The following is a 17,992-nucleotide window of genomic DNA, read 5'->3' on the forward strand; positions in this document are numbered from 1 at the left end:
TCTATTATGTTTACTCCCGCACAATTATATTATGTTTACTCCCACACACTTCTATTATGTTTACTCCCGCACAATTCTTTTTTGTTTACTCCCACACAATTCTATTATGTTTACTCCCACACAATTCTATTATGTTTCCTCCGGCACAACTCTATTATGTTTACTCCCACATAATTCTATTATGTTTACTCCCGCACAATTCTATTATGTTTACTCCCACACACTTCTATTATGTTTACTTCCGCACAATTCTTTTTTGTTTACTCCCACACAAGTCTATGTTGTTTCCTCCGGCACAACTCTATTATGTTTACTCCCACACGATTCTATTATGTTTATTCCCGCACAACTCTATTATGTTTACTCCCACACAATTCTATTATGTTTACTCCCACACAAGTCTATTATGTTTACTCCCACACAAGTCTATGTTGTTACTCCCACACAATTCTATTATGTTTACTCCCACACAATTCTATTATGTTTACTCCCACATAATTCTGTTATGTTTACTCCCACACAAGACTATTTTGTTTACTCCCACACAATTCTATTATGTTTACTCCCACACAACTCTATTATGTTTACTCCCACATAATTCTGTTATGTTTACTCCCGCACAACTCTATTATGTTTACCCCCACATAATTCTATTATGTTTACTCCCGCAAAATTATATTATGTTTACTCCCACACACTTCTATTATGTTTACTCCCGCACAATTCTTTTTTGTTTACTCCCACACAATTCTATTATGTTTACTCCCACACAATTCTATTATGTTTACTCCCGCACAACTCTATTATGTTTACTCCCACACATTTCTATTATGTTTACTCCCGCACAATTCTATTATGTTTACTCCCGCACAATTCTTTTTTGTTTACTCCCACACAAGTCTATGTTGTTACTCCCACACGATTCTATTATGTTTATTCCCGCACAACTCTATTATGTTTACTCCCACACAATTCTATTATGTTTACTCCCACACAAGTCTATTATGTTTACTCCCACACAAGTCTATGTTGTTACTCCCACACAATTCTATTATGTTTACTCCCACACAATTCTATTATGTTTACTCCCACTCAATTCTATTATGTTTACTCCCACACAAGTCTATGTTGTTACTTCCACACAATTCTATTATGTTTACTCCCGCACAACTCTATTATGTTTACTCCCGCACAAGACTATTTTGTTTACTCCCACACAATTCTATTATGTTTACTCCCGCACAAGTCTATTTTGTTTACTCCCACACACGTCTCGTTTGTTACTCCCGCACAACTCTGTTATGTTTTCTCCCACACAAGTTTTTTTTGTTTACGCTCACACAAGTCTATTATGTTTACTCCCACACAAGTCTATGTTGTTACTCCCACACAATTCTATTATGTTTACTCCCGCACAACTCTGTTATGATTTCTCCCACACAAGGCTATTTTGTTTACACTCACACAAGTCCATTTTGTTTACGCTCACACAAGTCTATTTTGTTTACTCCCACACAAGTCTATTTCGTTTACGCTCACACAAGTCTATTTTGTTTACTCCCACACAAGTCTATTTTGTTTACTCTCACGCAAGTCAATTCTGTTTACTCCCACACAAGTCTATTTTGTTTACTCTCACGCAAGTCTATTCTGTTTACTCCCTCTAAACCCATCTTGGTTACTCCAACACAATCCATAATAGTAACACCCACAAAATCCCCTATAAGTTCCTCCAATACGATTCATATTGGTTACTACTTTAACTGAGGATGCCAACATTGGATGCTTTGCTGTAGTGATACACGTATACCTGTGTTTGTTTATACTGTAGTAGTGTAACATGACTAATATCTCTGCTTGGCTGAATTATCACCGAGGCACATGTACACATACAGTTTAATATCATACATTCCTTATAAAATGAAAAATCTGGAAAAAAAATAGCAATTACAAGTTTCCATTTTTTTCGCATTTGAATAATATCTTAAAGAATAAATAAATATCATATCAGTAACTGGTTTTACTACACTCTCGAAATTCAAATTTCATTATATTTCAATTTTTATGATTAATATTTCTTAAGGGTTTAGAAAACAAGCAGTACTAGTTGTCGTGGATGATACAGATATAAACAGACTATGTCTACGATCGAGTTCCTTCTAATTAATATGAAATCAAACATGCTCGCTATGACGTCAGCAGAATATACTCCTGAAGCCGAGAGTTAAAGTCAATACCTGTATGAAATGATGATTCCACAAGCCTGTAGAACCAGGGAATGCCCTCTGAGTGTCTGTGCATCACTGTTATCATCATGTTGATTGTTTACCACAAAGAATGTATCAGCAATATTTATCTAAACTGTGTGTGCTTCAGTGCAAGGTCTACATATATGTGTGCACGCGTTCATAGTCTGTAGGGACCTCCGTAAATTACTCAAGTATGAAATTATTTACCGAGTTTTCTTAACCTATTGAACCGCAAACGACATGGGTTGATTGATTTACTGAATAATTGATTTCTTGTATACGTTGTTTGTGTGGTTAAATGAATGCGTTACATTACCTTGACTTTCGTAAGAAGCTGCATTTGTACTACAATCCTCGTACAGACTATCAAAAGGGACAGAATAATTTGGCCGGATAAGGCAGTGTGTCGGTAATGTCAGGTTTAAAGACAGGGGAACATCTATCTTTTGGAAACACACAATCTTATCAGGTATTTCAGGAAATCCTTGCCAGTAAAGTGAAGTTCGGATTAAGTCAAGATCAGGGGCCGGTAACGCCAGGCGTCGGATAAATCATGTGTCATAAAAAGTCAAACGTCATCAAAGACATAATTCGGTTGGTCGCATTAGTGTAGATAATTTCGGATACCGGTAAAGTACCGACAGCCGTAAATTCAGATGTTGGTTAAGTCAGCTGTCGATAAAGACCGTTGTCGGTGAAGTTAGACAATCGGTAGTGCCAGAGTCGAAGACAGAGAAACAAGTGTATTGAAACATACAATCTTATTGGGTATTACGGGAGGTCCCTAACTCATATGCAAGTAAAGACATGTGTCGGTAAAGTCAGATGTCGGTAAAGACATGTGTCGGTAAAGTTAGGTGTCAGTAGAGTTGTCGTGATGGTCGTAACTTCAGATATCATTGAGTCAGATGTAGGTACACTGTAAAATCAGATTCTTGCTAACTCGCTACATAAAGTAAAATCAAGTATAGGCTTGTCAGAAGTGAATTAAGGTACCAGATCTGTAATTATTTTATAGTACATTACGAACATCCAAAAATATTTCTAAAATATGTATTCAAAGTTGGTTTACCTTATATTATCTCGAATGTGGACTCCAGACATTTCTCCTTTTATTGACCTTGTCTAGATGTTGCTACAATTATATACAAATACTCGTTTACGAAATCTGGAGTCAATATAACGACACACACACACACAAACTGAACATGTATATATGTTTGATTGTGGTGTGTATTTGTGAAATATCACAGCTATTGTGTGAGACCGCCTTAGTCCCACTTGATAGAAAAATTATATACACGTGTGTGGCCATTAATTGAACCTGGCTAGTAAATGTCTATGGTAAGAAATATGACTCATCAGCACTTCAAAAATTGCAAATGTGCCAAATTAGTGATAATTGATACATGTTTTAGTAACGGCTATTTACTGTATACATATATGACATGTATATTCGAATTGTTCATAAATTTTGATTAAGCAAAAAAATATTTCTCCCTGGAACTACGGCTCAAGTGCTTCGTATATACTCAATAATTCATGTGTATGTTTGTGTACTGAATATGATATTTATTGAAAACTTGCCTGTATGTATATTTAAACCCAGCAGTACGTTCAAACGGCCCTGTCTATCGCGGTGACATCAGCATGGATAGAGTATACACCTTGATCGTATCACCTATCCGGGGTAAGACAATACGGCATTCACAAGTTCACAGGTAATTTTACATCCGACAGTTTTGTATGGTTAAATTTTGAAAAATGATTATTAAAAAATAAACACCTCTGAACAAATCTGAGAAAAGGTTATACCAACACTAACCAAACAATGCACGTGTAATTTCATACACTGTACTGTTTTTTCATTTGATCGATTAAATAAATAATAATAGAAAATTCCGCTATACAATTGTCAGTATATGTTACCCACCCCTTTCATTCAAACAACTACTGTACTACAGTGACACCGTGTTAAATTATACAGAACGAATGGGAAACAGAACCAGGTGACGATCTACTTTCATTTTAACAATGTGTGGCAATATTTTTAAAGTAGGATGTTCTTTTATATCGAATAACACACGAAAACCTGATTAATAATTACGTTCAAATATCAGATGTTTGGAATCTTATCCACAGTTTTTAATTATTTATAATAAACCTTGGCCCGATCGTTGAAAGCATGGACAACTTAACGAGTCGCTAACGAAAATGGTCAAAAATTGTATTTCCGAGAAATGCATGAATGTTTACATATAATTTTGCCTATTATATCTGGAGATTATAAGTTTGAATTCTTTTAAATGAACATCTAGTTTTGAATCTCAACATATTGCAAAATACACCGGTTTAAAGTTTTGCGTTGAATTGTCGTAAGGCTACATGAGGTCACGCTTTGAACATTTGAGCCGTATTATTTAACATATTAGGTTCACGTTGTCATGATTAACTGATGTCGACAGAATTCAATCATCTCACGTCGACCTGTCGATCCGCCCCGGGAGAGAGTATATAGTTACATCGTTAGTTGTACGTGTAATTAAAGTGACTGGTACAATGACACAGGGTTTTTCACCCAGACTCTATACTGACCAATTAGCAGATTCTAAAATTTCTCAAATATATGTTGTAACCACAACTTTTCGTTCATTAACGAGTAATAATCTACCGTTGTACTTCTCACACATATCCACAGGACATGTATCTCTGTAAACCCACCGGGCAAAACTTAGGAAGGATGAATATAACACACAGACACAGGTGTCTGCACCTTACACATTCGGTAATAGATGCCAAAAATTAATAACACTGCATCATACACCTGTATCGCCCTTCTAGTACGCATCGGTTATTTAAGGGTCAAAAAGTTGGAAATCCAAATTGTCGAAACAACTGTTGAAACAGAAGGGTTCATATACAGAGTGACATTTGCATCAAAGATGTGATTTGGCGGGTGGACGTTGCGGGTAAGATGGGATGTATTTAAAGTGTGTGAACGTGTTTATAATGATCATCATATATACATGTACGTGACTGTAACATGGAAGTGGAACAGTTTGTACACAAAGAGAAAGCACAACAAAATGGTGTAAGCAGGACATACAGGAAGGTACATCATAGAAGATATCAATTTCACTGTTCCAGCTGAGAGCACAGAGATACATTTCTTCGCGGAATATCTGTTTAGTTTTAGAAAAATGAGAGTATATTATAACGAGAAATAAAACAAGAGAAGCTGGAATTAATTGAAGGTTGTTAGGTAGCTAAGGAGCCAGAAGGATCGAAACGTGACTTGGAAGGAAGGAAAGGGAGGTTGCTAGGTAACTAGGGAGCCAGAAGGATAGGTAGGTTGCTAGGTAGCTAGAGAGCCAGAAGAATCGGAAGATTGCTAGGAAGCTAGGGAGTCAGAAGGATAGGAAATTTGATAGGTAGCTAGGGGTCTGAGGAATCGGAAGATTGCTATGTAGCTAGGGAGCCAGAAGGTTAGGGAAGTTTCTAGGTAGCAAGGGGGTCAGAAGGAACTGAAGGTTGCTAGGGAGCCAGAAGGATCGGAAGATTGCTAGGTAGCTAGGGTTGCTAGGTTACTAGGGAGCCGGAAGGATAGGTAGGTTACTAGGTAGATAGGGAGTCAGAAGGATCGGAAGCTTGCTAGGTATCTAAGGAGCCGGAAGGATAGGAGGGTTACTAGGTAGCTAGGGGGTCAGAGGAATCGGAAGGTTGCTAGATAGTTAGGGAGCCAGACGGATTAGGATGTTGCTAAGTAGCTAGGAGCTAGCATGATCGAAAGATTGCTAGGTAGCTAGGTCGCCAGAAGGAAAGGGAGGTTGCTAGGTAGGTCTGGAGCCAGAAGGATCGGATTATTACTAGGTAGCAAGGGAACAAGAAGGATCGTAAGATTACTCGATAACTAGGGAGCTTGAATTATAGGAATGTTGATATGTAACAGGAAAGAAAATAGTGTACTCCCGCCGGGATCGAACCCTCGATTTCCAGGTTCCTAGTCGAACGCTCTACCACTGAGCTAAAGGGAAATTCCCTCTAGCTCGAAGCTAGAAGGCGACCTTAAACCTATGTACAATTGAACCCTGCCATACAAATCCGCCCTTTTTAAATGTGTTCGTCCTCGAACACCACAACTCAGGTTATAACTCCCTGTCACTACAGAGGGGGTCACGGACACCATTTGTAATAAGAAAGAGAATAGTGTGCATCTATCGGGGATCGAACCCTCGATCTCCAGGTTCCTAGTCGGACGCTCTACCACTGAGCTAACGGGAAATTCCTTCTAGCTCCAATGTAGAAGGCGACCTTAAACCAATGTACAATTGAACCCTGCCATAGATAGATATCAAGGGAACCAGAAGGATCGGATGATTGCTGAGTAGCTAGGTAGCCAGAAGGAAAGGGAGGTTGCCAGGTAGGTTTAGAGCCAGAAGGATCTGAAGGTTGCTAGATAAATAGGGAGCCAGAAGGATAGTAAGGTTGCTAGGTTGCTAGGTAGCAAGGGGTTAGCAAGATCGGATGGTTGCTGCGTAGCTAACGAGCCAGAGGGATTGGAAGGTTGCAAGGTAGCTAATGACCAGAAAGATAGGAAGGTTGCTTGGTAGATTGGGAGCTTGAATGATAGATAGGTTGATAGGTAGCAAGGGAACCAGAATGAAAGGAATGTTGCTAAGTAGCTAGGAGGCAAGAAGGATAGGTAGGTTGCTAAGTAGCTAAGGAGCAAGAATGATAGGAATGTTGCTAAGTAGCTAGTGAGCAAGAATGACAGGTAGGTTGCTAAGTAGCTTGAGAATTTAACTTATAGGAAGGTTAATAGGTAGCAAGCGAACCAGAAGAATCGGATTGTTGCTAAGTAGCTAGGTAGCAAGAATGATAATGAGATTGCTAGGTAGCTAGGGAGCAAGAAGGATAGGAAGGTTGCAAGGTAGCTAGGTAGCAAGAAGGGTAGGAATGTTGCTAAGTAGCTAGGGAGCAAGAAGGATGGGAAGGTTGCTAAGTAACTAGAAAGCAAGAAGGGTAGGAAGGTTGCTAAGTAGCTAGGGAGCAAGAAGGTAAGGAACGTTGCTAAGTAGCTAGGGAGCAATAAGGATAGGAAGATTGCTCGGTACCAAGGGAGCAAGAAGGATAAGAATGTTGCTTAATAGCTAGGGAGCAAGAAGGATAGGAATGTTGCTAAGTAGCTAGGGAGCAAGATGGATAGGAAGGTGCTAAGTAGCTAGGGAGCAAGAAGGATATGAAAATTGCTCGGTAGCTAGGGAGCAAGGAGAATATGTAGGTTGCTAAGTAGCTAGGGAGCTAGAAGGATTTGAAGGTTGCTAAGTAGCTAGGGAGCAAGAAGGACAGGAAGGTCGCTAAGTAGCTAGGGACCAAGAAGGATATGAAGTTTGCTAAGTAGCTAGGGACAAGGAAGGATAGGAAGGTTGCTAAGTAGCTAGGGACCAAGAAGGATATGAAGGTTGTTAAGTAGCTAGGGACCAGGAAGGATAGGAAGATTGCTAAGTAGCTAGGGACCAGGAGGGATAGGAAGGTTGTTAAGTAGCTAGGGACCAAGAAGGATTAGAAGGTTGCTAAGTAGCTAGGGACCAGGAAGGATAAGAATGTTGCTAAGCAGCTAGGGACCAAGAAGGATTGGAAGGTTGCTAAGTAGCTAGGAAGCAAGAAGGATAAGAAGGTTGCTAAGTAGCTAAGGACCAAGAAGGATAACAATGTTGCTAAGTTGCTAGGGAGCAAGAAGGATAAGAAGGTTGCTAAGTAGCTAGGGACCAAGAAGGATAGGAAGGTTGCTTAGTAGCTAGGGAGCAAGAAGGATGGGAAGGTTGCTAAGAAGCTAGGGAGCAAATGAGCCAGAAAACTCATATAAATAGGAACCGTGCTACTATATTGACATCACAGTGATCAAAGAAGGAAGAAATTTTAGCCTGCTGATGTTAAATGAAGTACAAACATGGAATGAGTTTTGATATATGGAATTGGTTCGGTATAATTGTATGGGATGTTTTTCTCGATTTTATATGATTAGTGAGAACTTCCCAATTACAATATTCTTTTTATTTTAACTATTTATATACATTATCGCATGATTTGAAATAATCACCATTTTCTAAAAGCTTGTTAAATTATCCAGGTTTTAATTATAACCGTATATACGTCTGGTATTGATATCTGTTTTAGTTCCAAAAAGAGTAACCTACCAATTGGGTTTAAAGCTGCTCATTAACTCTCTTTATAGGTTATACAGATAAAACAGTCTAGAGTGATTAAGTTGTAATACGATCAACACACATAATGGAAAACAAAGTTACAGCGTCTTAACTTCAGTCAACCTTGTAATCCAAGTTTTACTGCTACATATAATTACTCTTTGGGGACATTTAATCGTGCTCGTAGATATGGAAATAATTAAGAACCACTGATGTTCCTACCAGCGCGCGCTAAACATGTAGCCTTGAAATAGTGTACGTATGCCTAGACTTTTATTGTAGCAGCTCATACCTCAATAACGATGGCAGTAAAAACACTATCAGAAGCTAATTTCAGTCAATATCTTAAAAGGAAATCCATTGAAAGGAGTATCTTGAGGCTGTATAATCACCGCCCATATCTTTCGCACCTCCGAGCTCGTAATGATGATGTCTTTTCTTTAATTACAATTGTGTCATTAAAACGATTACTTTCAAATATCTTTAAAATTTCCTCTTTGAGTGTAATGACAGTCTCGACAGCCTAAAGACACTGGATGTGTTACTATTAAACCAGTTTTAAACTGAAAGAATAAACATATCGTCAATAAAATATAATTTGCTGTTTTTTTGTTCCTGACAGAGACAAATTAAATTTGTATTCCTTATTTTCCGACAAAGACAAATTATCGTTCAATTTAGAAAAACTAATTAATACCGAATCACAGTTTTTTTACGGACCCGTATAATTTCGAATACCTGTGTTATAGTATCTTCAACCACTTTAACTCAAGTGCGTCACTGCAATAATGGATCTGCTTATGATACTTATTGATATTCGCCCTTTAAAAGTCAATTCAGGTCCTCAAATTCAAACTGATGTTTACATTACACATTGACAAGATATGCTAAACAGGTACAACCAACACCGACTGTGTATTCGAGTTAGAGAGTGATAATGTGAACAATGTTTGATATGATAATTTAGAAGCCTTGTCTACTTTTATCAACATCTAAATATTTCCTTGATAAAATTACTGTAAATCACCGACGTTTTGTGGATGCTTTCATGTGTATCGGCAGTTATTGTTCAAAGAAACATTGAACTTGCTTTTTACAGTAATTTAAAAATCTCCTGAAATGTAGGTGCTTAGGAGTATTCAAATACCACGTACAATACTGGACACTACAGTTGTACGTTATCTCTCACAAAGACTAAACAAAACTGTGTTTAAGGTCGAACGTTCTCCCAACAGCTATTGACATATAAGGACGGAACTGCTTAGGGGAAAGCGTAGGGTTCTAAGCCTGTGAACAATTTAGTATGGCCCGTATATTTTGGGGAGATAAAGCCAAATCTACCAAGTATATATGTTTTGAATATTTCCATGATATATATATATATAAAAGTGTATGGGTCAAAGAAGTAATACAGATGGTTCACGGGCCATACTAGTCCGAATTATTCTGACGTTTTATCAACTTATTTTCATATCGGTCTGTCGTCGATTAACGTCAGAACTCCGGCCCTCTATAATAGGCGGGGAATATGCGACCCGCGCCCGGAGCGCACTTCAAACTGATATTTTAGAAACAAATCGTCACTTTCACACACATGTCGCACATGGATCGAACGATCTATTCTTTATGCACAAGATGAACATACATAACATGCCTCAAACAACCAATACAATCACTAAAAACATATTTTTTCAAACTAACTCTGTTTTACTCTAGTTTTTTGATAGCCCCGCCTTTTTAATACCACGTGACTAAAATTTTGCCGGCCTACGTAATAACGTTGGGAAATACCTTCGGTAACGTAAGATCTCGTCAAGTCATGTGACATTGCTCATGGCATAATTTCCAATAAAAACATGGGTTGGTATAGAAAACGTTGGAAAATACTTTTCGTAATGATCTTTGAAACATGTTATTGATGCCACCTAGTGCATAAAGAATAGATCTTTCGATCCATGTGCGACATGTGTGGGAAAGTGACGATTTGTTTCTAAAATATCAGTTTGAAGTGCGCTCCGGGCGCGGGTCGCATATTTCCCGCATATTATAGAGGGCCGGAGTTCTGACGTTAATCGACGACAGACTGATATGAAAAAAGTCGATTAAACGTCAGAATAATTCGGATTAGGGCCATACTAGATGGTTCACAAACGATAGGCGGTTGCCATCCGCTCGTTTTCCTTCCAGGGGGCATTTGACCTAATAATGCATTACTGCACAGTTGGTCTGCTATCTCGCCTGCCTGCTGCTTCATACCAACAGCCGTTGTCAGATTAATTTTGCAGATTTATACAGTATCTTAGCCATTTCATCTACTTATTCCTCCTGCACTCACTTATTTGATAATTACTTGCATAATTCCTGCAAACCAAAAAAGGCACATGCATATTCCTGCAAACCAAAGAGGCGACTAAGTGTGGACCCCCTGCTGCGACTGTTAGATCCATCGCAGTATTGAGAGGCGACTACTGAGACATTCCGTAGCAAATTGGAGATTTTCACATTTACCGGGCCAGATTTCCACATGCACATGTTCCACGTTTTTGATATCTCTCGTTGACTCCCTTTATATGATAGTGCATCTTGCGCAAGAATAGGTCCTCTACATCAGCGTTCCTTGTCCGCGATGCTCTTAGCTTAACTGCTGCCTTCGGCTGTTTTTAGCCGAGGGGACTATTGGTTTTATATAATAGCTATATTTTCAATTAAAATATATCAATTCTATCTTCTTGTAATATGATGTATATGTACATGTAACTGTTCTGTTTCACTGTGTCTTGAAAAGGGAGCGGATCACTCCGAAAATTTGACAACCTAAACTTGACCATACTGTTGGAATTACTTCTTTGTCCCATATATAAAAGTGTAGCTATAGCTAAGGTAAATATTGCTAGTCCTTAATTATAAGGGTAACTATCTTTACACATAACTATTACATAATCTGCTTTGGAGGAGTTACTTCCCCTTTGTGTATCTTCACCACCGGATGTAGCTGTAAGGAGAGGACTCATATAGGCAATGCCTGATGTCCAATTCTGTTGACTTTTTTTGTCAATAAATTAGGTTGAAATTGAAATTGAACCATCTAGTCGCTTGTTATGTGCAAATACATGGCTTCCAGAACTACTGTGAACAAGACATACTCTTCTTTCCTTTTCTCCAATGGGCAGGTATTTTGCTGACAAGCCAAAATCTAGACCTACTTTGCCAGATGAGCCGCGGCGGGGTACTAGTCCTCGTGATGTCTCTTTCGACTAGTCCATCATATATATCCGCTGTAAGTTTTGAACCTGTGTTACGACGCACTGGAGAGTTTGGAGTGTAGGTCAGACATAGCATGGTACTAAGAACGTTTTGCAAGGGTACAACCGTCATTCAGAGTCTTCATCATCGAATGGTCCTCCTAAGGACTGACCTTTTGGCGGAAGTAAACATTTAATGCATTGTACAAGAGATTACTGTATTCCAGGCACAGCCATTTTAATGCAGGATGTGTTTTTTTGTCGTAAAACGCAGAATGTTTTTTTCCGGAAAAGGACTCACTATAACCTACTCGGCATCGTCAGTCGTTAAGGCCATTACGCTACTTCGGTTTTCTGGCGGCCTGGTAGAAGAATAGTCTGGCTTACTAAAGTACCTCCTTATTTGGCCCATATCCTAGCTTATAAACAGAAGGACCTGAAGGACTCGGTGGCTTCTGCACTACAAGCTTAGAGAGTTTCTCCCGATAAAACCAGCACCTCGGGCCGGCGCCTCCAAAGATGACACTTAACCGTTTTGTTCCGTACATCCCGCCTGGTGTCAAACATTTATTCAATTTGGTTCGGTTTGTTTGTGTTTTTACGTACTATCAACAGCTATGTCTTTTAAGGACATACCAGGTTTTGATGATGGAGGAAAGCCGCAGTTCCCGAAGAAAAACCACCGACCAACGGCCAGTACTTGGCGACTGCCCCACGTAGATCTCGAACCCGCGACCCAATGGTGGAGTGCTAGTGGTAGCAGAATGTCAGACGCCTTAACCACTTGGCCACCGCAGTCCCTAAATTTGTTTAAGGGGCTTGTCTTTTTCCTTCTTTGACTGAACTATCTGTGTTTCATGTCCGTGTAAAGCTCCATTTGGCTGTATCATCTTTCTTAACGTAATACACACACACTTGATTGCACCTTTAAGATTTGGTAATAAACACAGTACCACGCTACATTATAAAGCTGTTGATTAATCGTTGTATCCTGTATCTTAACAGACAAACATATAATATACACACATATTTGATTGCATCTAAAACAATACAGTTAGTTTAGTACATTTTGTAAGCTGAAAATGAGCAACACTGCATGATTTTCAGTGGTTGTTTAGAGTTTCAGATATTCCTTTATTTACGTGGATTTTAAACACTAGAAACATACAGACAATGTCATTCAATTATATTTACATTTGCTATAATTACAACTGCTCGACTATAATTACAACTGCTCGACTATAATTACAACTGCCTGTTTCAGGTGTAGGAATATGTAAACAAACAAAATGGCCTCCTGAAATGTATTTTGAGGCAGGGCAAATGGTTTTTGTAGGAATACGTCTTAAAAAATATAAAAAATACCTGGTTGTCTGGATGTAATTATTGTTGATATAATTATCAACAATAATTACATCCAGACAACCAGTTAGTGTTTAAGTATTAACCATACACAAGTCTTGTACTTTCTCATTAGAATGACTCTATATTCATATGCAGCAAAACATCGTTAAGTTTGTTTTTCGTATTTGAAACCGCTACTTAAGAGGTCATTTTTCCGTTACAGAGAATTGAATTAAGTATATCAGAGAATCCCACAGGAGAAAAAGACAAGCAACCTTACGAGGTCTATACCACAAATAGGATCCTTATCACTCCGCTGACTGCTTCGAACAGTCGTAGTAGGAAATGAAATACGTGGTCATCATTCGTTTCAGTTTTCCTAATTTGTTTTCTAGAAATATCTCGGATGCGCTAAATGTCAGTAAGATACGGGTTTGATATTTACTGTTTTTGTTTGTTAAGGGGTTGACGCCCACCTAACAGAGAAGGTCAGAGGTTCATACCGGCTAATACAAGTACCGAGGGTAGTATGAACCTCTAGCTAGTCACAGGGTTCTACCATTGGGCCAAACTTTAGAAACATCACGGGAAACAAAACTGATTTACTCCCAATTTCTGTCTGACACATACTTCCACTTGACTTTTTTATTATCGTCGTATATGACATTATTTTGTTGTCACGTCGATAGGATAATATACGAAACAAATATACCATAATGTCTAAATGAAAGTCCAGATGTATGATCAATATGAATAAAATCAAATACTATAAAGTAAAGGCACATAATATTGTGTTACAGCAGCTATGATTGGACCTTATATTAACGGATGTGTCTATAGTGTTATTAGATGATTAGGGGTTTAGATCAACAAAAACGCCAACGATACTACTTTTATATACGATGTTATTAAGTTTTTGTTTATTTACAACTGCATCTTCGTTATTCTCAACAATTGTCCCAATTCAATAATATAATGCCAAATGTAAATAAATCCGGTCTAAAAACAACTACTAAAATATTTCCAATGGTTACACATAGCTAAGTCACCAACGACAGCATTCAGTGACTAATCTATCTGTGTCCAATCGGTTTATAAATCAGTACTTTAGACCATAGCACGTATCTGATGGTTGATTGCATTTAATCTTGGAATACATTATGAAAAGAATTATCGACAAATCGTCCAAAAAAATCATCAATAATACGTTTAATCGGTTTGTCATCCCACTCTACCGATAGATCTCGTAACAAGGCGATAGATCTCGTAACAAGGCGATACATCTCGTAACTAGGCGATACATCTCGTAACAAGGCGATACATCTCGTAACAAGGCGATATATCTCGTAACAAGGCGATACATCTCGTAACAAGGCGATTCACCACATATATGCTCAGAACTGTTAACTATAACTTTTATCTCATTTTCTATTCCATGTCTCTCGCCATGACATGTTTTCTAACTGTGACATTTCAGGTTCTCCTATGATAACAGGCTTGTTTACTACGCCTTAGATATCTCGTGACCTACATTCCCAGACACGAGATATTAGGACAGGCGACTAAACGCTTATCCTTTCGAATCATCTGGATCTTCGCTCGTATTATGTGTTAATGATGCAAATTATTTTGTTTTGATATCTCTTTTGTTCTTGATTTGGCTTTCCGTGTCGAGTTTGAAGCCTTGTGCCGTCTTTCTGTTCCGGCACAGTGTTATTTTCTATATACTCTTCCAACTGGACTTAAACATGGTTAAAAAATAGCAAAACGTTTTGTACGGTTGAATAGAAAACTTACTGAATACGTATTTTGAAATCCTTTTGGGAAGATAATTCACTGAAAATAAATTTCAGGACGAGGTAACGTCATCAAATATATACTTCAACATGGCATACGTTTTTAAAGGGGTTGATTTTCGTGGATTAATTTTGTTCAAGACAATCCTTTTCTCTAGATTAAGTTATCAATAAAAGAGTATCATTAAATAAGATTCGGTTTTCTAAAGAAATAGGTATTTTTTTTTTATTTATCTATCTTTACACAATTATGGAAAAGTCTCACCGTGACCTACTTATCATCTATGTGCAACTGTAGTTTTTCTTGTGTCAGTTCTAGTATAGTAATAGTATAACAGATTAGTGTTGCAATCCATCAAAATTATTAAGAAAGATTCAAAATTATATTTTATTGTTTTGTGAAAATAAGGCAACCTATCTGTTTTATCCCTTCTTACTCCTTCATACCGATATATCGGATTAGCCACAACGCTGACCTTAATTTCGTGTCATATTATGACGGCAAAACCTTGAAGCATATACATGCAATAACTTATCGGTGATAGCCAAAGTCCAAATTTGCACCTATCCCTCGGTCAGATATTGGTTTTATAAATGTCGTTAAGTATACGCAATCGTCACTTTGCATACTGTAGCATACCCATGTGTCAACGTAACAATAGAAATAAGGTATAGTTTGATGTATGTGTCTGCTGCCGACAGCACGGGATTAAACACTGGTCTGCCTCAGTTAATTTTTTCAATATATTAGATAATGAAAATTATTTATATAACTTAATTTGCGTAAATATTTTTTGAAAAATGATTTGTGACGTCATCGAAATATTAAATATGTTATAATCATTATTGGAAGCAGCTTTATTGTACCATACGGTTAAGGAGATAGCAACGCAATGGAATTTTAATCTAGTGTATCATAAAGTTAGCTGATCAAATAAGCATCGACGTGGATTGGATTAATTTGCATGATAACTCTCTCAATCGTTTAATTACGACGAAAGGTTGAAACATATAATCGTATTCGTGAAAACATTGAAATGCATGCAGTTTGAGTCACATATGCATGGTATTTAACGAAAAACATTAAAATAATCTGCTCGTGATATAGTTTGGGTTCAAAACAATGCGTTATTAAAGGCAACACAGGTTGTTCTTTCAATGAAAAGTGTTATTTTCACTATCAGAGATCCGTTTGATCTCTCACTATGCAACAATCCAACGATCTCTCTCGATCCAAGTTTTCGGGCTAAGCCCTTCATCATAATGGTGTGCAAATGGTTTAGCCCGAAAGTTTAGATATGCGAAAGTTATGATATGTTATACAAATGTAAATCATATAGCTCATTTACTGAGCTCATGTTCATCATGGCAAAACTCTTATAGAAAAATGATAAATACATACCTGTATTAACTGGTACATCCAAGTTTAAATAACGTTGACTTTAGTATTCCATATACCCGGATTTAACACATGTTTGCATGAAACATTTACACTGATATCTTAATGTGTGTTCTGTAATTTATGTCTCAGTATTAACGGTGTTTCCCATGTGTATTACTCGGGTAAGAAGACTCTGGTACCCGTCCAGGGGTGTCAAGTCGGTAATGACAATTTCAAGGTTCATGTCCCATGTGAATTCGTTATTAACCTCTCTCCACTGCCACGATGTGTTGACATTTAATATGTGGACACACTAGAGTGTTAAAGGGACGCTAAGTCTAACATGGTGTACCTTTACTGCATTAACCCTCAAATCAGCAAACAATGGAACTGTATTGGACAATAAGATTATATCACTCAATCTTAAGACGTAAACTATGCCATTTAAAACGGGATTTAAATTGTAAGTAATCTTAAATCTGAGCTGTTGTTATATTACTAGAAAGTTTCAATTTAAAGTGTACACGAATTTAAATTGCAACTGTGATATTCTATACAAATTAAAAGTATGTTGGAATTATTATTTAAATATTATTTTTACTAAATTGACCGTATGTATTTCCTCTTTACCTCTCAACACTTGTTCATATGTGTGCCTGTTGATTTTGGCGAGAGGAGACTAACAGGGATTTTGTTTGACCTTTACGTTGTACGCAGGTCCTTTGAATAGCTAGGTTTATGAGTGGAATATCGCCACAATACACAGTAATTATAGCCAGATAAGATGTTGATTAATAAACCTGCGAATTCGACATTATACATTGTTAATAACGAGCATGACAGCTCATTGAATTGGCCGCCAATTTGGCAATCTTCACGTATTGGGCGATAACATCGCTCCCTTACCGTGCCTTTGTCTAGTGTTTTTGACACGTGCGTCCTTATATGAGATCGTTTCAATCTATAGCGATATTACAGTGTTTAGATACGTGTATATTGGTGTGAATTTTGAACATTAACAGATACATATAAGTCTATTGTTATAACATAGGTATTAACGCCAATATACGATATTTTGTTCGCTATGTTCGCGGCCTGAATAAAAACAAGCAAAATGTAAACCGAGCCATTTCGTTGCTAACTATTAAACATATTAACTAGGACTGGTATGCAGTTAAGGTATGAACTTGGCAGATATAGCAACTTTCTGCTTCCCCGAAAACAGATTTGTTTCCCAAGGCAAAACAATACGCTCTGGTCCTAGACCAGAAACTGGCTATGTCATGAAATCATACCCATTACTTGTACATGTATCATTGTACTGAACTTAACCGAACATAAATCATAACTAAATATATCTAATTAAAATCCAATATCCTCGGTCACGTGCTATATATTTAGTTCGGTAACTTCCGTAATCTATGGAAACTGCTCCAGGAATGCTTTGTTTGGTCACAAACTTTTTGGACTCGGAAACTAACTTCCTGGATAGAAATGTAAAGTAATCACATAGATATGAAATGTACGCATGGCAGTTTATGTTTTGTCCCAGACCTTATTTATTTATGTATTCATACAAAAATATCATTGCATTCTAATGACGTCACGATGTTCACAGTACCCGAGGGTTATATTTGCGTATGCTGACAAGTCTACTCAATTTTTGCTTGTTTAACACTTATGTTCATTTTAACGTTCGATCTGGACTGAAAATGAAGAATAATGTCTAACAATACCAAACATGATGATAGTTTTTAATTGTAACGCTCGAAAT

At 37.6% G+C, this 17,992-nt stretch overlaps 1 protein-coding gene across 2 annotated transcripts in view; it reads right to left on the reverse strand.

Annotated features, from left to right (window-relative positions):
- LOC110463986 overlaps positions 1-16,407 on the reverse strand; it is a 30,998-nt gene extending 14,591 nt beyond the window's left edge. Inside the window, exon 1 of one of the 2 annotated variants that reach the window (XM_021518965.1) lies at positions 16,240-16,407. The gene's annotated coding sequence lies outside the window, so the exon portion shown is untranslated. Of the gene's footprint in view, positions 1-2,237; positions 2,361-16,239 lie in introns of those variants that run through there. The other variant, XM_021518964.1, reaches the window with a different exon arrangement.
- Between the last annotated feature and the right edge of the window lie 1,585 nt (positions 16,408-17,992).

The sequence above is a fragment of the Mizuhopecten yessoensis genome, unplaced genomic scaffold, assembly GCF_002113885.1.
Source record: "Mizuhopecten yessoensis strain PY_sf001 unplaced genomic scaffold, ASM211388v2 scaffold10949, whole genome shotgun sequence".
Lineage (NCBI taxonomy): Eukaryota > Metazoa > Mollusca > Bivalvia > Pectinida > Pectinidae > Mizuhopecten > Mizuhopecten yessoensis.